The following is a 20,916-nucleotide window of genomic DNA, read 5'->3' on the forward strand; positions in this document are numbered from 1 at the left end:
CTGAACTGGGCACCACCGTCTCAAGCACCACTGAACTGGGCACCGCCGTCTTAAGCACCGCTGAACTGGGCCCTTTCACTCAAGCACCGCTGAACTGGGCACTGCCGTCTCAAGCACCGCTGAACTGGGCACCGCCGTCTCAAGCACCACTGTACTGGGCCCTTTCACACAAGCACCGCTGAACTGGGCACCGCCGTCTCAAGAACCGCTGAACTGGGCACCGCCGTCTCAAGCACCGCTGAACTGGGCCCCGCCTTCTCAAGCACCGCTGAACTGGGCACCGCCGTCTCAAGCACCGCTGAACTGGGCCCTTTCACTCAAGCACCGCTGAACTGGGCACTGCCGTCTCAAACACCACTGAACTGGGCACCGCCGTCTCAAGCACCGCTGAACTGGGCCCTTTCAATCAAGCACCGCTGAACTGGGCACCGCCGTCTCAAGCACCGCTGAACTGTGCACCGCCGTCTCAAGCACCGCTGAACTGGGCCCTTTGACTCAAGCACCGCTGAACTGGGCACCGCCGTCTCAAGCACTGCTGAACTGGGCACTGCCGTCTCAAGCACCGCTGAACTGGGCACCGCCGTCTCAAGCACGGCTGAACTGGGCCCTTTCACTCAAGCACCGCTGAACTGGGCACCGCCGTCTCAAGCACCGCTGAACTGGGCACCGCCGTCTCAAGCACCGCTGAACTGGGCCCTTTCACTCAAGCACCGCTGAACTGGGCACCGCCGTCTCAAGCACCGCTGAACTGGGCACCACCGTCTCAAGCACAGCTGAACTGGGCCCTTTCACTCAAGCAACGCTGAACTGGGCACCGCCGTCTCAAGCACCGCTGTACTGGGCCCTTTCACTCAAGCACCGCTGAACTAGGCACCGCCGTCTCAAGCACCGCTGAACTGGGCACCACCGTCTCAAGCACCGCTGAAATGGGCACCGCCGTCTCAAGCACCGCTGAACTGGGCTCTTTCACTCAAGCACCGCAGAACTGGGCACCGCCGTCTCAAGCACCGCCGTCTCAAGCACCGCTGAACTGGGCACCGCCGTCTCAAGCACCGCTGAACTGGGCCCTTTCACTCAAGCACTGCTGAACTGGGCACTGCCGTCTCAAGCACCGCTGTATTGGGCCCTTTCATTCAAGCACCGCTGAACTGGGCACCGCCGTCTCAAGCACCGCTGAACTGGGCCCTTTCACTCAAGCACCGCTGAACTGGGCACCGCCGTCTAAAGCACCGCTGAACTGTGCACCGCCGTCTCAAGCACCGCTGAACTGGGCCATTTGACTCAAGCACCGCTGAACTGGGCACCGCCGTCTCAAGCACTGCTGAACTGGGCACCGCCGTCTCAAGCACCGCTGAACTGGGCACCGCCGTCTCAAGCACGGCTGAACTGGGCCCTTTCACTCAAGCACCGCTGAACTGGGCACCGCCGTCTCAAGCACCGCTGAACTGGGCACCGCCGTCTCAAGCACCGCTGAACTGGGCCCTTTCACTCAAGCACCGCTGAACTGGGCACCCCCGTCTCAAGCACCGCTGAACTGGGCACCACCGTCTCAAGCACCGCTGAACTGGGCGCTTTCACTCAAGCACCGCTGAACTGGGCACCGCCGTCTCAAGCACCGCTGTACTGGGCCCTTTCACTCAAGCACCGCTGAACTGGGCACCGCCGTCTCAAGCACCGCTGAACTGGGCCCTTTCACTCAAGCACCGCTGAACTGGGCACCGCCGTCTCAAGCACCGCTGAACTGGGCACCGCCGTCTCAAGCACCGCTGAACTGGGCTCTTTCACTCAAGCACCGCTGAACTGGGCACTGCCGTCTCAAGCACCGCTGAACTGGGCACCGCCGTGTCAAGCACCGCTGAACTAGGCCCTTTCACTCAAGCACCGCTGAACTGGGCACCGCCGTCTCAAGCACTGCTGTACTGGGCCCTTTCACTCAAGCACCGCTGAACTGGGCACCGCCGTCTCAAGCACCGCTGGCCCATTCGCGGCTGGGGCAGGCCTGCATCTGTGTCGGGCAGGGCTGCACAAAGCACTCTGGGCACCAGTCCCCCCTCCAGAACCAGTGGAGACTGTCATCCACTTGAGAGACTGTGGCTTTGCACTCCCCAGGATGTTACAGTGGGCAACCCAACCACTGTAGAGACTTGTGAGACTGTGGCTTTGCACTCCCCAGGATATGGCAGTGGGCAGCCCACCCACTGTCGAGACTTGAGAGACTGTGGCTTTGCACTCCCCAGGATGTTACAGTGGTCAACCCACCCACTGTAGAGACTTGTGAGACTGTGGCTTTGCACTCCCCAGGATATGGCAGTGGGCAGCCCACCCACTGTAGAGACTTGAGAGACTGTGGCTTTGCACTCACCAGGATTGAACAGTGGCCATGGAGGCCCCTCGTGGATCTGGCGTCGTGCACTCATCTGGCTGAGGTGCCCCCCCTTCCCTTCCCCCTGAGGTGCCTGTAGTTTTCCTATCTGATGCCCCTGCAGTGTTCTCTCCGTTGGAGTCAGGTATCCTGTGTGGGCTTTGCCCTTGTGATTTGGGCCCAGTGGTCCACGGACAATGCCTGCTACAATGCTCGGACTTGTACATATATGTTTATAAGTGTTTTTGATGTGTAGAAATATATATATATAATTCAGCCAGTATTACAATATATTCCAATGTTTAGAATCATTTCCTTTTGTCTTTGCTTTCTTCCAGGGGGTTTGGGGGGGGGGAACTGTGATGTATTTCTATGCATTGATGTGTGTGTTGTAGTGGGTGAGGGTGGGGGTGGGTGTGTCGCGTATGTGTGTGCCCGTAATATTTTCTCCTCCCCCCTCCCCTGTGTCGTAGGTGCAGTACTCACCTTTGTCTTCTGCGCCGGCGTTCGTGCTCCTGGTAGAGGAGCAGGAAGACAATCGCTGGGAGGATGTGGAGTTCGGGTTCCATGCTGTCCTGATTCCTCGTGGGGTGTATGGAGGTGAGCGTTTCCCGTTTGAAATGGCTGTTTCCACCGTGTTTTTATCGGCGGGGCTACCGCCCCGGAAAAGGTGGCGGATTGGTGTGTTGTGATAGGGTGGGCGGTACATTGTCTCCCGCCTGTCTGTTGGCGGTGACTGCCGCGCTGTTTGTTTGTCCCGCCGTGGCGGCCGGTGTGTTGATGTGGCGGTCTCTGTTGGCGGTGTCCGCCAGGGTCGGAATTCCATTTATTTCACCGCCTGCCTGTTGGCGGATTAGCCGCATCTTTAACACCGACCGCCAGGGTTGGAATGACCCCCTGAGTCTCATGTGATAGGTTGCCACAAATCACTTCTACCACGGGTACTTGTGAGGTGCTGCTAGCTAATGAAAGGGTTAGGCCAACAGTTGTCACACAGTGTGGGATCAGACTCAGTCCTCCACGCTCGGTGGTGCTGCTGTCCAAACTCCAGCAGTCTTGTTACCAGGGCGCACCCCATATAAGGTTCTGTATGGCATACCTTTGTATGTCCCAGATCTTGATGGCCCTCGCACAGTGCCAGCGGGCACACCTTTTCACATAAATGAATGTGGCACTGTCTTGCAGGAATTACAATATTTCCATGATAACAACTCATCTGTATGTGCCATCACCTTGGGAATGAGGGATTCACCAACAATGTCTACCGGTTTGATTCCAAAAGTTGGGGATCTAGTGCATGAAATGATTGCTGTATAAAAGGAATTTGGGCCGGCATATTGAGCACCCATTCCAGCCCTTTGAATACATGGTACCAGAACTGTCAAATTAAACCATGTGGCCAGTCCTGCACAGCAGACCACAAGGAAACCTGAGCTGTTCACAAACCCCTCTCACTGCTAATCAGGAAGTACCTCTCCAAAATGTAACCTTCAGTGATGAGACTTCCCTGAGCTTGAGGAGGGTGGAAAACTAACTTTCATTAGTACCAGTCTCTATATCTATTACAAAAAATGTCCAAAGTTCTGAGCAGAATTACTCAAATTCAGCACAAACTGATGGAATAATTTACTATGAAACACCAAGGGAAACATCTGCCAGTTCTCCTTCTCGAACACTGGCTCCAGTGGTTGCACACACTGCTGCTGGACATTTTGCCGACATCAACTATTCTTCTTCAAACTCTTCAGCTTCTTCAAATGCGCCTGTATCAAGAGCACGTAAGCTATTCAATTGGCTTAAAACTAAGGGGGTGATTCTAAGCTTGGCGGGCGGCGGGAGCTGCCCGCCAAGCGGGAACCGCCAGAAGACCGTAACGCGGTCAAAAGACCGCGGCGGTCATTCTGGGTTTCCCACTGGGCCGGCGGGCGACCGCAAAAAGGCCGCCCGCCAGCCCAGTGGGAAACACCCTTCCCACGAGGAAGCCGGCTCAGAATGGAGCCGGCGGAGTGGGAAGGTGCGACGGGTGCAGTTGCACCCGTCGCGAATTTCAGTGTCTGCAAAGCAGACACTGAAATTCTTTGTGGGGCCCTCTTATGGGGGCCCCTGCAGTGCCCATGCCATTGGCATGGGCACTGCAGGGGCCCCACAACACCCCATACCGCCATCCTGTTCCTGGCGGGCGAACCGCCAGGAACAGGATGGCGGTATGGGGTGTCAGAATCCCCATGGCGGATTCCCATGGGCAGCGGAAAGTCGGCGGTACACCGCCGGCTTTCCGCTTCTGGCCGCGGCTGTACCGCCGCGGTCAGAATGCCCGGCGGAGCACCGCCAGCCTGTTGGCGGTGCTACCGCCGACCCCGGCCCTGACGGTAATTACCGCCAGGGTCAGAATGACCCCTTAACTATCTGATTTTTCCATGGAATTATCAATGGGTACTGTTAACTGTTCTTGCCTTCCTTCTTTGGATTGGTTTTGTCAATGTTTTCTTTCTACTGACACATGGTCATTATCTTCCTGAACACTCTGCTGTTGAACTGATGGATGAGGTTTTGAAGCCTCATCTGTCCTCACATAATGTACGCACAGACTTGCCGCTAGTGAACATTTCAACTATACCTATTACTCATATAATTTTTTGAGATAAAGTATCACGTGATATATTCGGACCGACGGATATGATTAAAATTCCTTATTAATTCAAAGTCTCTATGAATGATTTAATAACAACTGGGGTGGTTTCTGTAGACTGTTATGTGAAAACAGTTGATTCTATGCTTTCTGAGCTTGAATAGTATACTACGTTTGAAAGTGAAGATGTTTCCTATACAACAGCAAATTATGGGGAAATATTCTGGTACCATCATTACGGACACTACTTTATACATAAAGCCAGCACCGAGGAATGTTAATAATTACACATAATCAGAACATTGCTCAACTCTGCTAAGTAAGGAGTTCTAAAACATGTAGAAAAGTTTGCATATTTTTCTGGGCATGATGTCACAAATGCTGAATCTTTTTATTTTAAATTGCCTCCCATGACATTTCAGAATGTCCTGTAAACAGATACCAAATTAATCTACTCTGATTTATTTGCTTCCCAGTTGGCTATTGAAGGCTATGAATATTGGTTGAAGTTGATTGATTTAGAGTGCGTGAGAACCTAGAAGTTGGCCAATACATGGATGGGAAGCTTTGTTTAGGGCGTGCTTTATTCCATTGTAAATTATATTCTTAAATGAAGCTGTACAACAAACAAGTTGTTTAGGCTTAGAAAAAGTAAGGAATTGAATGCGCCCAGTATACTGCCACCTGCTAAATTTGATAAATGGCAAAAGATTTTAAATGTCACTGAAGAACAGTTTAACGGTTGGGTCCAAAATGGAACATTTTACTTGACACTTTTAGGTCCAAACGGGTGGTTATTGTGGTCAGTGGACACAAATGGTTGTCATGCACATTTTGTAAACTCTACAAGGGGTTTTAGAGCGAGCCAACTTGACCCTTGTTACAGTTCATCACAAAACTCTCATATTGTCACCACATATAGCGTGGGCAAACTGTGTCAACAATGGTTGAAAACTTCCACATTAACAGCCATTAAAGAATAACCTGTCAGAAAACACAGATTTACAAGATTTCTTGTTAGGTCCAAGAAAACCATGCAAAAAGTTCTTCTTGTATGCAATATATAATGGGATATGAAAACGTTCACAAAAAGAAGCCAAATCCCGGTTAAGGCAAATAGATCAGGAAAACTTACAGAAAGCTCTAGCCTTTGTAGAAAATTGTATGTACACTTTATCCAACCACATTTAAACTCTAAATAACATTGTTTCATCTGCAATTTTCATCAAACAAAATGGACAGTCTCAGCTTGGGTACATTATATAGTTAGGTTGGACGTTACATGTTCTCAAAAGTGGCTGCATGCCATAGCAACACGTCAGCTCCAGAGATTGTTTGCGCATTTAATTTAATGCAACAGCAACAAATAACGGTTAAGAAAGAAGCAACATATGTTTTGTTAAACTTCGAAAAGTTAGAAAAGTTCCCTTTCACTGTGGTGGAAATACCATCTACAGTTTGGTTAATACACAGGGTTAATAATCTGCCCATTTGGACACTTCAATTCACCACGAGGTTGAAGCACATTCCTGTTGGCAGATTTGAAATGCTAGGCTATAGTTACATCCATGAGGTGTGGGAGCTACCCTTTAGGTACAGATGTTTCAATGGCACAAAAGAGGTCTTTTTTAGCAGGAGCAAATGCAAGACTTCTCTAAGTCATTCAGGCGGTCATTCTGACCGTGCCGCCCGCCATGCGGTAACCGCCGAATGACCGCACCGCTGTCAAAAGACCACGGCGGTCATTCCAACTTTCCCGCTGGGCCGGCAGGCGACCGCCAAAAAGCCGTCCGCCGGCCCAGCGGGAAAGCCCCTGCAACGAGGAAGCCAGCTCCGAATGGAGCCGGCGGAGTTGCAGGGGTGCGACGGGTGCAGTGGCACCCGTCGCGATTTTCACTGTCTGCAAAACAGACAGTGAAAATCTTTGTGGGGCCCTGTTAGGGGGCCCCTGCACTGCCCATGCCAGTGGCATGAGCAGTGCAGGGGCCCCCAGGGGCCCCACGGCACCCGTTCCCGCCATCCTGGTTCTGGCGGTGGACACCGCCAGAAACAGGCTGGCGGGAAGGGGGTCGGAATCCCCATGGCGGTGCTGCAAGCAGCGCCGCCATGGCAGATTCCCTGGGCCAGGGGAAAACCGGCGGGAAACCGCCGGTTCCCCTTTTCTGACCGCGGCTTTACCGCCGCGGTCAGAATAGCCCAGGAAGCACCGCCAGCCTGTTGGCGGTGCTTCCGCCGTCCTCCGCCATGGCGGTCATGGACCGCCAGGGTCGGAATGACCCCCTCAGTGATTTGTAAATAGCTGTCCTTGCACGGACCATGTAATACTTCAGCTGCAAACTTAGCTTGTTATCTGAAGGGTGTTCCTGACCCTTAGATTTGTCTGGTGTTCCAGGTGCTCTCGAATTGGAGTTACATGATGCTGAATGAAATCAGGTGTTGTGGAATGCGAGCCAGATTTGCCTATAAAGTTTCAGTCTCCCAAATTACTACATGTTGCGGAAATGTGCTTTTCCCCCCATGTGAAAGATAAAAGTAGCAGACATTTGACCTCCTATTGGTACTTCTAATGTAAATTTTGACAAGCTGAGCAGACTAAAGGCTCTTTAGTTTTGAAAACACATGGCGCTTACATCTGCCCGCGAGACCTATGCTCTCCAAGTGGCGAGGTCATCCACAGAGATACAGACCCTCCTAAATACGAACTTTCTGAGACATTTTGGTGTACTCCAAGGTCACATTTTAATACATCTAACTCCACTGGGATTGTACACTTGTTTTAGGCTGTTGTTTCTGGTTTTGTCAGCTTCTTCTCCTCTGTATTTGGCATAATACTTTCAGCCTTACACTATATTTTTCAAGTGTGTTTTGGGGATTCCCTGTTACTTTGGCATTAATTGGCAGCATCCTGCTGTTGCTATTCTTTCTTCGCAGTGGCTGCTCCACCTCAACAACGAGGTCTGAAGGCATTTTCAACAGTGTCGTGAATGCACGATTCAATATTTCGGAGCACCACTCCTGGAAGAAATGGAGTACAACTGGTCTTTGTCATTCAGACTGGTTCTGAATTGTGTGCAGCCCATATTTCAATGTTTGTGGTGCCCATTTGAAAATGCACAGGAAGAGTGTCTTACCATGCAGCGCATACCTTCTTTGATGATGGTCTGTTGGTTTGCTCGATGAGGGTTCATTACCAGACAAGCAGAATGAGATTGCGATTGCTGTGCGAAGCTTGCTATGAGCCTCCATGTGTAGATCATGTGGCTCTGGGTGCCACAAGACCTGGCACTGCACGGGATGTTGCCACCTTGGCCGGAGCTATTGCTGAGGCCACATGAGTGCTCCATCACATTCCTTGTCAATAACCTTTTGAAGTGGGATTCAATAACAATTGATGACATTGGCAATTTTCAAAAAAAAACATGATTATTGTTGATTTGCTGACATTTGACCTCAATTGATGTTTGAATTTTGCAAAAATTTTAATTTGACATTTTTTTTAATTTGGCTCATATTTTGGTCTGTTTTGCATGTCGACATGGACATTTCAGTTCATTCACTATATTTTAGTTTGCTTTTAATAATCAATGTAGGTTAGGTGATTTTAGTATTGGGTTTTAGTATTGACCTCTGCATCTTTGAGCCGAAAATGGAGAGGGTTTTGTGAGGTTACTTTAGCATTTTAAATAGGCATATTATTTAGCTCTAGGCCTGAGTCCTGTGCCTTTTTACCTAGTTACATTTCACCTTTATTCCTTTTATTATTTTAGCAAAGATACATTTTAGCTGGGATGTTTTCTATTCTTTTCATCAATTGTCCTTCCTTGCAGAATCTGTTCTTCATTGCTTTGCACAACATTTTCATCCTGCGCTCAACTCAAGGCTGTACAAAATGTTTGCTAGGTATTAATGAGTATTGCCGGTCCAAAGGGAACATTGTCTACCATATACGGAATAGTATGTGTTGTCACGTCTAAGCGGTTCTTAGAACAACAGATATGTTGTTAGAAAACTTCACTCTACCACATCATCTTAGAGAGGGCATTACAGCCAGTTTGCCATCTTATGCTGCATGTCGTCCCAGTTTCTGCTGAAACCTTTTGGCTCCTCTTCATCTACGTGGGAGGACTCTCAGCAGACTAACAGACCTCTTCCTTACCTTTGCACAGTTATGGGGAATAGGCTTCCTTCCCAGGACCAGAAAGGCGGATTAGAGCAACCACTGCTACTTACTCTCATGTAGAAACTTAGTAGTGTAGGTAAGAATGTTAGGCACAATATGGTGGGACTTTTCTTGTGTTTCACTTTCTTGATCACTGTTGTAATAATGCTGTGTTTCTGTATCCTCATAGTTGCAATTCTTGCCTTTCTACATAGAATGCAGTTGCTTCAATAAAACCTATTGAACCAAGATCCTGCTTCTGTTTTGTCCTTGTTTGTATGAAACTTGTTTAACTGAGAGAAAGGGGTAAAATCTGTTCTACCACAACTTCCCTAGTATGGGTGTAATGCAAAAGGCTGCCACAAATCACTTCTACCTCTGATATTTATGAGGTGCTGGTAGCAAGCAAAAAAGGGTTAGGCTGAAGGCTGTCACACAATGTGGAACAGACTCAGTCCCCCACACTCGGTGGTGCTGCCGCCCAAAATCTAGTAGTCTTGTGACAATGACAGGAGTCTACAACACCACCAAATGAGTGAATGATACTGATATGTTGGAGAAAGAGAAATGGAAAAAGCGTTACTCAATATCATGCTTGGTAGTAATTTTTTTCACAGACATCGGGCTTCTGATACTACTCATAGACCTACACCATGGTGTTTTGCTTCCCAGCTGAACTGTCTTTCTGGCAGGTGGCAGTCATTCAAGGCACCATGATAACTTCCAGGAGAGGGTCAGAAACATTGGTTTTCCAGATTCCACAGAAGATTGTGATACTAGCTTGTATACTAACCGTGAAGTGGGGATGTTTAGCTACTCACCACTGTCAAGAAGTCTCCATCTCTACCTATCTCTCAAGAAGCTACATAGTCTGTGCTTGAATTTGAACCAGTTTGAAAAATGTGTTGATCTGATCATCCTAAATACTGTTAGAGAGCTAATCCATCTCTGTCTCATCGCTAGAGTTTTTTTCCCAAAGCACTACACCACAATTGGTCCCTGCAACTTGGAGATTAGGTTCACAGCCAAATAACGCAACCATCACGAAGTTAAGATCAAGTAAAAAAAAAAAAAGTTTTGCACAGCTCTCTGCAAGACTTAGCTATTGCAGTTGGAAGGCACGGTCCTCACACAAATGTATGGAGTCATGCAGGTAGGAGGTAAACTCTTTAGTACATGTTAGGCCCTTAGCACTCTGCGTCAACAGTTAGGTCCTGTCAGGGTTCCATCTTCCCTCCAGTAATGTAATAGTATCTCCTGGTTTCCTCTTAGACCACAAACATACATTCTATTACATGATTAACTCTCAGCATGCCAGACACCAGCGGCGCCATACAGAAAATGGGAACACGCACAAACTACAAAAGCAATATACCAAAGATTTTGGAAAGTGAGGTAGAGTGTTCCAGAGCATAGCTACTGGGACAGAAAATGCCCCACAGCCACAACAGCTCTTTCACAACTTAGGAAGGAGGGAGTGTTGCTGAAGCGAGGAAGTGCATGAGGGTCTTGATGGACTATACAGCCTGGACATCTCAGTGTTGAAAATAGGACCACAATATTATGAATGGCCGAATATTGAATACATAGTTACTTAAACTGTATTTATTTTTATTAGAGAGACTGTTTCATAACTAAGCTGACTGCACTGAAAAATCCTGCCCACCAGAATATAAATTTAGGAAGAGTAGAAAGTTGCTGAAGTGAGGGAGCGTGTAAGGGTCTTGTTGGATAGCCTAGCATGAACCTGTCAGTGTAGTGGATCCTACTTTGTTTTATTGGGAATCAGGAGTTTTCTTAGCTTTCTGGCTTACAGGCCTGTGACCCCGTCACGTAGTGACTTTTAACCTACTTAGCCTGCTCTGTTTTAAGGCATGTATTTAATTATTTCTTCCAAGATGGCTGCTATGTTTATAGTAAGAAAAACATTTTGATGTCACGTTATCAGTGCCATTCTGTGAAGGCGTCACTATCAGCGCCAAAGACAAGTGATGTACCTAGGTATTCACATCATTTCCCTTTCCCACCGACGTGTGACAGGAACATAATGTACTTTTGGAGGGAATTGTTGACATAATTTCTGCCCCAAGCATGCCTTCTTTTCTATTGTTTGGGAACTTACCTTCTTCAGGGGTCCTACAAGATCTGTATGTATACATCTCATGCAGACTAGGTTATCAGAAGGATTCCTACCAGATGCTATCAATGCTATCTATGCTACACGTTACCTTGATGCAGACCCAGCTTTGTGTCCCGATGGAATCTGACCTAGAAGCCTCAATCCAAGTTAACAGGGTTGGGTGGCGCTTTTCATGGACACAGTACTGGCAGATCAGGGTTATCACACCTAGCTCTCTTTAGATTAGAGATTAAGGGCCTGATTACAACTTTGGAGGACGGTGTTAAACCGTCCCAAAAGTGGAGGATATACCACCTACCGTATTACAAGTCCATTATATCCTATGGAACTCGTAATACGGTAGGTGGTATATCCGCCACTTTTGGGACGGTTTAACACCGTCCTCCAAAGTTGTAATCAGGCCCTAAGTTCTCCATGCTAGGGTATTAGGGTATTTTATATCTTATTTTTATTGCAAGATGGTGGGGGTCTTTGTATTCACGACTCATTTTCATAATTATGATTCTTGCACTGTGCATTATCCTACTCATTGCAGCTCATTCATTATATCACAGTTTGTAGTCTGTTTAATAAATACATTAAAAACTTTCCTGCATCTCTTTTCATTGCCTATGTGTGACTGAGATTTGTTCCTCATGTGATAAAAGGGTAATCTACATTCCACCACCGCTCCCCTGAGATGTTGCATTCGAGTCCATACACAAGAAGATTTCGACATTTTGATCAGGTCGATTATCTCATGTCAAGTCACGCTAAGGCTAGTTGGAACGTATTTATCAGCTTTAAATGAAGCAGTAATATTGCTGCTATACAGATCACTGAAGTGCGGCTTCCACTAGTTGTTCGGAATAAAGAAATTGCTCACAACTTTGCAAGAAATTGTACCGGTTCGAATCAGTGACCAAAAGGCTTTTGAGTCCTGAGATCTTATGGATTCTCTTCTCTAAGCTTTAACCAGGTCTGATCATGATGGGTGGCTTTAAGACTTTTAATAGTAGATTTATACTGGTAGCATAGTCGTTTGATACACTTGTTCCGTTCAAATGAGCACAGCGCAAGTAGTGCTTTCCTTAGAATTTTTCTGCGGTGTGGCTTTGCCTCGCTAAGAAGGTGGAGATTTTCAGTCCTACTTGAAGACAGATTTCTGAAGTGAAATAGAGGAGGAGCCTTGGGGAATAAATAAGTAGGCATTGCTTCGACCAGCCGTCTCCAGTCAAGTAGCCAGTTGTGCTTCCTCCAGTCTGGTGAAGTCTTTTTGTATACAGTGGACATGATGAATGGTTGCAGTTTTAGCACCAATAGTTTCAGGTCTAGGCTCAGCTTTTTATTACTTCTGGGGATATTGTTCATAGATGTTGTGGTAAGTGACCATGGCGTGTGAGCTGGAAATGTAACTGACTTTGCTGTGGGTTATGGTCCCTCTGCTTCCTAGCAATTATTTCAAAGTTCCTGCACGAAGAGAATTATGAGTAATGGAATAAAGTATAATCGAGTGTTGATTTGGGAGTGTTAGGGCCTGATTTATATCTCGGTGGAGGGAATACTGCATCACAACGAGATGGACATCCCGTCCGCCCTGTTACGATGGCCATAGGACATAATGGGATCGTCATAAAGTTGATGGGATAACTGTCACCTTTAAGAAGGAGTATTACCCTCCAATGAGATGAAAATCAGGCCCACAGTCATGAAAGTGAATTTTGCCGGTTGGTCATAAATGAAGGGTCCACTCAGTCCCCTGAAGCCCAGCTCACCTAGTAGCTTGAGGTTATATCTCACATTTTTGGTGCTCTTCTATTTGGTCTTAAGGCACCTTATAAGTGTTATGCTAAAGACAGCTTCAAGGGAGTCCTCGCATGGTGTGTCAGGCAACCCTAATTTTAACAAGTACTCACTGAAATCGCTGTCAATATGATGATAGCATTGCAGTTGGGCTCAGTATTGTCTATGATCTTATGGACAATTGCTAGGATGTGTTTTCCGTACTTGAGCTTGCTCAGTGGGATGTATAGGTTAATAATTATCAGTCTTTTTTTCACTCTGGAGTCACTACTAAAACTGTTAAGAAGCAGTCAGATGGGGGACCACTTTGCGAGCAGGATACCCTTAGATTAATGTTTACTTGGGCTGGAATGCCACAAGCCAGTCGCCCGGCTTCTCTTTTTTAGCGATAACTTCAAAAATGTTAAAGTTCGTTAGATGGAAATGCCAATACGCCCAAGAGTCCAAAAGACAGATAGTTTGGCGTATGAATAGGAAAAGCGGTTAGACTGGCTACACCAACTTTCAAATGATGCTGTATGCCAGCAATATTCAAAGAACAAATTAAGATCATGTGATCTGGCCTTTCGTTGGTGAGTCCTGTGTTGTCAGGATGGAGGAGAGTGGACTATGGTCCCTTGCTGATAGACAAGTACTAAGCGAGAGAATGCTAAAAACACATAGTGAGGCTTATAGCTTTTTGCATGCTTGTAGGCATTTTTAAGGCCCTAGAAGAGGTTTAGCTTGCTTAAACCTCTCTACATTAAAATAATTGATGGATTGCATCTTAGCTTTTTCCACTAATTTCCCATCCCTACTTTGGCCTACTTGTTTTGTTTACGTTTATTCTAATGCGTGATATTTACTTTAGGAATTTGTTTCTCAAAATGCTAGTAAAGGGTCATAAATAATACACACTTTGTAGCGATGCTCCACACTTCAGAGCGAAGCTTTCATGTTATACCCATGGTAGACCTGGAAATGAGTTGCTTGTTTAGAAGCAGGCAATACATCGCTAATAGAAACAGACAATGTGCATTAAAAATGATACAACGGGCCAGAATCTCCAATGGGGAATAATTGCATGGACCCAGACATACCAGGTCCTTAATATGCATTATGCATGTTTTCAGCATTCTGGGGAGAAAACTGCAAATATTTTCTGCCTGCTCTGTGAGGTCCTGGAATTATTGGGTCAGGAGTTTGCAACTCTTAAAATTCTGGGCCTCGAGACACTTGTAATTGTGGGTGATGTAAATTCGCTCAGAGATATCATTCTGGATGTAACTGACCACTCATAATGAGCGATTTGATGGAGGACACCTTTTTCAAGTTAGGGGTGTACTTTTACTGCATTGCAAATCGAGTACACTGGGTAGGGCTAGCATGTGTGTATCTCACTAATGCATCAACTGAAGGTGATCTTCATCACTGTAAAAGCACAAATTTATAAGATGAACCTTTTCCTTTCCAATTAAAATAGTGATAGTGCAGTGGTAATGCCCTGTCTCAACGCGAACATGGTATTAAAGTTGGAAACCAAAGGAGGATTACCTGTAAGAGCTAATTCTCAGCATCGCCTTTTAGACCACCTCTCGTGTATGGCTTATTTTGAATCGTGAGATGTATCAATTGGTTTCTGAAGGTAGGAAAAAACAAGCATGGCAATTCAACCTGGATTTCTTGGTAAACGACACAGCAGCTCCTCTTTCTGCCGCTGAGCTGCTGAAAACAATGCACATACGAAAGAAACTTCCCTTGTTGATGGTGTTGTAGATTTAGAAGACTGTTTTCCATCACTTCATTTACTGTTAATTGAACTCAATTTTGCTGGAGAGAAGGACACCCCAGTAGGACAAAATGTATTAGCACAGGTATGTCCTGTGCATGGTCTATGGGTGTGTTCCATGCCTTGGGTGCCAAGCTGCATGTGAATGTGGATTTTTATTTTGACCCTGGCGTCCCGCTAATCTGCAATGTGTGCAGAGACCAAGAATTGTCTGACAATGCAAATTCTATGGCATGGCCTCATAGTGGAAAGGAGACTATCGCCCTCCTACTGAATATAGTACGTAAAACAGTGGTTGTAGCATATGTTGCTTTGTGAATCCTTAGTATGTCCAGACATTTTGATTTAGTGGTCTACTACCCCTCAAGTATAAAATTCAACTGTTGTGTGTACCCCAGAAATGTAAGTGCATTTGCGTATATAGTATGTTTGTAGTATATGCGTGGTAGTATAACTCCATGTGTTTGTATATGTGTCAGAGTATTGAAGCCAGAGGGATCCATTTTGAATGCCCCTGATTTAGCATGGCACAAGAGAGAGGCTAAGGTCAGCTTCCCCAGACAGTGGAAGTGGATTGTCTGCATTCCTGGGTCTGGAGGGTGGGGAGCCAGACACTGCTGTGATTAGAATGGAGACAGGGCCAGCTTTATACATTGTTAACAAGGGGTTGCTGATTATTTCTTCCTGAGCACTGTTTGGTAGATGAGATAGGGGGACCATGGGATTGCAGTTTCTGTTGTTCAAGATGATGACGTTTCTAGGCCAGGCCTGCCCTTCTGTATGTCCCTGATCACTGCTTAGAAAGTTGGATGACAGCCAAGTGCAGAGAACTCACACTTCATTGTGCCATAGGGCATGTGCTCTTACTTAGAGAAAGCCTCATGGCTATCTAATGTAAGAAGCACCACTTTATGTTCATATTTGTTTTAGCACAGTCTTTCAACCCTGCAGGGTATCTTGGCACTCAAACCTTCAGAAATAAATGCAAGCATGTCAATTTAAGACAGGAAGACAAAAACAGAAACAGTGACGCCATAAATTGGGTTAATGGCCATGTCTAACCACATTTGAGAACGAGCCAAGCCTTCAAGTCTTTTAATAGTATTGGTTTCTTTACTGAATAGTTCAGAAAGACTATCAAATCTTTTCGCAGCACCAACTGAAAAAGCTCATGAAAGAAACATGCTGGGCTCGGTTGATTACTAAAAGTGAGTTATCACTAGACCTCAGAACATTTATTGGGCGATTTTACTCACTTCGTACATCTTATCTTGTAGCATAGATGGCTTTTGCACCCAACATAAAGATTTGAAAATAGCATGTTCGGTGCCTGGAAGCAAGTGAAGAGAGGTCAAGTCTTGTGAAATATGATTTCTTGCTTTTAGACCCAATGCCAACCTAGCCACATAGTTTCGTATCAGTTGCAGTCTGTGGATTAAAGTTTGGTAGGAATAGATAAATTGTGTTGCAAAAATCTAACTGACATGCATAAAGAATATGAACCCTCAGATGAAAAAACAAGGAGCGCTAGTAGGCTCTTTAGCATCCGTAACTGAGGCAAATAGGAGTTCATTTGTTCAATCAGTTTCCCTTATAACTGACTACAGTCTAGGTTGACTCCCAAGTTCTTGGCGCATAACTCTGGCATTGTCTTAGGTCCAAACAAAATTGGATAAAAAGGCAAGTTCTGGATAGAAGCGGATTTAAGAGTGCAAAGAATCTCACTTTTGTAAGAATAGAGGGCCAGATGTAGCAAATAAAAATGTTGCGAGTTGCAAAGTGCGAGTCCATGCGACTCGCAATTTGCAACTCGCAAATTGGTATGCAGTACGGTGTCTCAGACACCGACTGCGACTCGCTATGGGGTCGCAATGACCCACCTCATCAATATTCATGAGGTGGGTTGCAAATTGCGGCCCCATAGCGAGTATAGGCACTCGCAAACATGGAGGCCTGCTGTCGTCAGCAGACCTCCATGTTTGTGACTGCTTTCAATAAAGCAGTTTTTATTTTTTTAAGTGTAGCCCGTTTTCCTTAAAGGAAAACGAGCTGCACTTAAAAAAAGAAACCGAAACCTTTAGTTTCGGTTTTTTTTCAGGGCAGGTAGTGGTCCCTTGGACCACTACCTACCCTGAAAAAGTTGTTTTGGGTCCATTCACAAAGTGGAAGGGGTCCCATTGGGACCCCTTCCAATTTGCGAGTGGGTTACCATCCACTTGAAGTGGATGGTAACTGCGACACCATTTGCGACCGCGTAGGCGGTCGCAAATGGTATTGCATACCACTCAGAATCGCAAATAGGAAGGGAACACCCCTTCCTATTTGCGATTCTGAAATGCATATTGCGAGTCGGTCCCGACTCTCAATATGCATTTCTGCATAGCAAAGAGGCATTTGAGCCTCGCAAATGGCGATTTTCGCCGTTTGCGAGGCGCAAATCCTTTGCTACATCTGGCCCTAAATTTCAAATAATGGTCATGCATCCATTTTTCCATCTGTGCCAGAACATTAGCTTCCTTTGAGATTTTTAACATGATCTTTGTATCGGCTGCATATGTATACAGACCTAATCCATTCTGTTGGTATCAGATCAAGTAAAGGTATACAGATTAAATAACAAAGAGGGCTATATCGATCCCAAAGGAACTCCACAAAATATTGGTTACGTTGATGATGAAAACTCAACATGGTGACTACAAAGGACCTATCTGACAAAAAAGAAATCATGAATCCAGTCCCATGCCTGAGGTTTGACCCCAATGCTCCTCAGATAGCTTAGGAGGATCCAATGTCGAAGGCTGCAGATAGGTCCAACAGGACCAGGCCTGCTGGCAGGTTCTCATCTGTGCACCCTCGCAAACAATCAAGAGTGGCAACGATCACTACCTCCATACTGCCGCCTAGTCTGAAACGTCCCCGCAAATGATACAGTAGGTCTTTTGATCCCACGTAGACCAATAATTGCAGGGAACAAGGACTCTCCAACCATTTCACTAAAAATATTTACCAAGAGATGGGATGATAATTTGGTAAATCTTCACGATCTAACAATGGCTTCTTTAGTAGGGGCTTTACAACTGTATATTTCAAATCTTACTGTACCACTCAGGTCTGCAAAGAAGCCTTAATAACCTTCCTGGGACCTGAAAAGTCCCTTTGTGGTGGTTCTTTCAACAGGTTTTCTTTGAGGGGTTCTTTGGGTGAGCATGTTGGTTTAGAAGGACTGATCAAAGGAAAAACACCACTTCAGAGAATGTTTCAAGCTGTCTCTGCTTGTTACTCTGATTGTTTTACGCACTACCCTTGATAAATTTGACAAAGGACTTTCGTGAGGTGGCATAGTTGCTGCAATAGTCAAGATCTTTTTTGACAAAACAATTCACTATTAAGTTAGATTTCACCTTAGATGCTTTAACATTAATTAGAACATTGGAACGTTGGCAGCTCCATTGAAAACAATGGAGTGCTGCCGCAGCACCAACATTCCAATGTTCTTTGTTCACAGCATCAGCTGTGAACAAAGCCTCATGGAGCCCGAGGGGACTTTAATCCCCTCGGGCTTCGTGAGGAATTTGTTTTATTTAATAGAACATTCTGCCCCGAGTGGCAGAATGTTCTAATAGCCTTAGAACCCACCGTAGCAGGCTCTACCGGCCATTAAAGGCCCTCTCCCTTGTTAAAGGCCTTCGGCTCGGGCCTTTAACGCAGGAGTAGGCCTATAATGGCTGGTCGAGCCCACTACAGCGGGTTCTAAGGCTATATTGTAGGAGCGGGGTCTCCAAGTTCACTGATAAAGGAAACAAATGCTTTGCAGACAAAATAGGTTTAGAATAGTACTTCACTCTGTATTTTTTAATTAACTGCTTATATATATAGTTTAATTTCTGCCCGACTTTTTTACAAGCTGGGTCATAATTGCGCTGCCAGTGCCATTGTGCAGAACATCCCTACTGTTGAAGACTCATCAATTTATTTGTATACCAGTCAGGTGACATCCAAATCTATTTAGTTCTTATAACACTGCATTGGGTTCATGTGTCTAAAACTGTAGTAAGCTGATCATAAAAACATTCAATTTGACCTGTGGGTCAGCACCCAGATTGTTGCCACCCACCATCATTATACAATTTATCACTTCAGCTAAAATTACTTTCAAATTGCATACCTCTATTTGGTGTGTATGATACGTGGGTATGTGCTATTTTTTGTGAAACTGGAAAAGTAATGGGATCAAAAATGGTCAGGGCAAGGCAAAGGCAACAGTGCACCTCCTTGGTAGCTTGGCGCAAGCAGTCAGGCTTATCTCAAGACAATGTGTAAAATATTTGTACCAACACACACAGTAATACAGTGAAAACACTACAAAATGGACGCCACACCAGTTTAGAAAAATAGGCAATATTTATCTAAATCAAACAAAACCAAAACGACAAAAATCCAACATACACAAGTAAAGTTATGCATTTTTAAAATAATAGATTCTTACTAAATAGAAAACAATGGAAATGTTGTTGTTACACAAAGTCTAAACACAAAAAGAGAGTCGGGGAGAAGAAAAGGACCGCCCCATACTGTCTCCCTAAAATTTAAATCACAAACACAAGGAGTATGGGGGTCACTTATTTACCTATGGCTCCTTACCTTTGGCTCCTTATTCTCAGACTATGAGTACCATATAACGTGCTGTGGGAATTTCGTGGTAGGGGTGGGGGGAGGGAAGGGAAGGGAAGTTTCCTTTATGGACTAGGTAGTCTCACACACTATATAGTGTCATGCTTCATCATATGACCACCTAGCCCCACCCAGGTAGGATAGTGCCACCTGGGCGGACTCAACCTCACCATTAAAAGAACGGGAGGGAGTGCGAAAATTCAGATTGTCTGGAAGTATATGGGATCAAGCTACGCTAGGGAAAATATAAAAACACCTATTCAGTCACCTGTGTAATAGTACACCTTTATTCGTTGACTGCTGGTGAGGTTAAGAACAGGGGATGGGACACCAGTGTGAGAACAATGACTCACTGGGTCACCTATCTAATAATTACTGGCCAACATTTTTCTGCCCGCTACAAAGAGCCAAGGAAGGTCTAGGGGCATTCTTCAGGGCCTAGGATCCCTAATTAGTCATGCATTATTATGAAAAGAGAAAGACTACTCCACTAGGAGGAGTGAAGGTTATATAGAAGTACAAGTAGTATAAGGCCTACCTGTGGGGGAATGCCCTAAGGCAGCCTGAAGGAAACAAACAAGGAAATGACTTATAACATATCCGTAATCCACAAAAATGCACAGCACACGTAGAAATGACACAGCAAGACAAAGGTCATGCAGAGTAAACGTGAGTAGTAAGTGTCCAACGAGTTCCTTACCCTAATCCTGGGTGGGTAGGCAAACTTCAAAGGAAAGTCTCTGTTGTTCACAAGATTCTGCCTTGCCCAGGCCTGGCTCCAAACTCACACCAGGGGGTTGGTGACTGCATTCTGTGAGGGCAGGCACAGTCCTTTCAGGTGTAAGTGACCACTTCTCCCTCCACTCTAGCCCAGATGGCCCATCAGGATTTGCGCTACACCCCAGCTTCCTTCGTGCCACTATCTAGTGGGGATTCACAAACAGCCCAACTGTCAGTCTGACCTAGACAGGGAATACACAATCAGGCATGTCACAGAATGGTTTAAGTAAGAAAATGCCCACTTTCTAAAAGTGGCATTTTTAAACTGGCAATTTAAAAACCAACTTTACCAAAATATGTATTTTAAATTGTGAGTTCAGAGACCCCAAACGCCATAGCTCTATCTGCACCCAAAGGGAAACTGCACTTAAAAGTTATTTAAAGGCAGCCCCCGTGTTAACCTATGAGAGAGATAGGCCTTGCAACAGTGAAAAACGAATTTGGCAGTATTTCACTGTTAGGACCTGTAAAAATATACTAGCACATGTCCTCCCTTAAGCATACTCTGCATCCTGCCCCTGGGGCTACCTAGGGCCCACCTCAGAGGTACAGTACATGCATAAAAAGGGAAGGTTTGAGTCTGGCAAGTGGATACACTTGCCAGGTCGAATTGGCAGTTTAAAAA

This window comes from Pleurodeles waltl, chromosome 7, assembly GCF_031143425.1.
Source record: "Pleurodeles waltl isolate 20211129_DDA chromosome 7, aPleWal1.hap1.20221129, whole genome shotgun sequence".
Classification (NCBI taxonomy): domain Eukaryota; kingdom Metazoa; phylum Chordata; class Amphibia; order Caudata; family Salamandridae; genus Pleurodeles; species Pleurodeles waltl.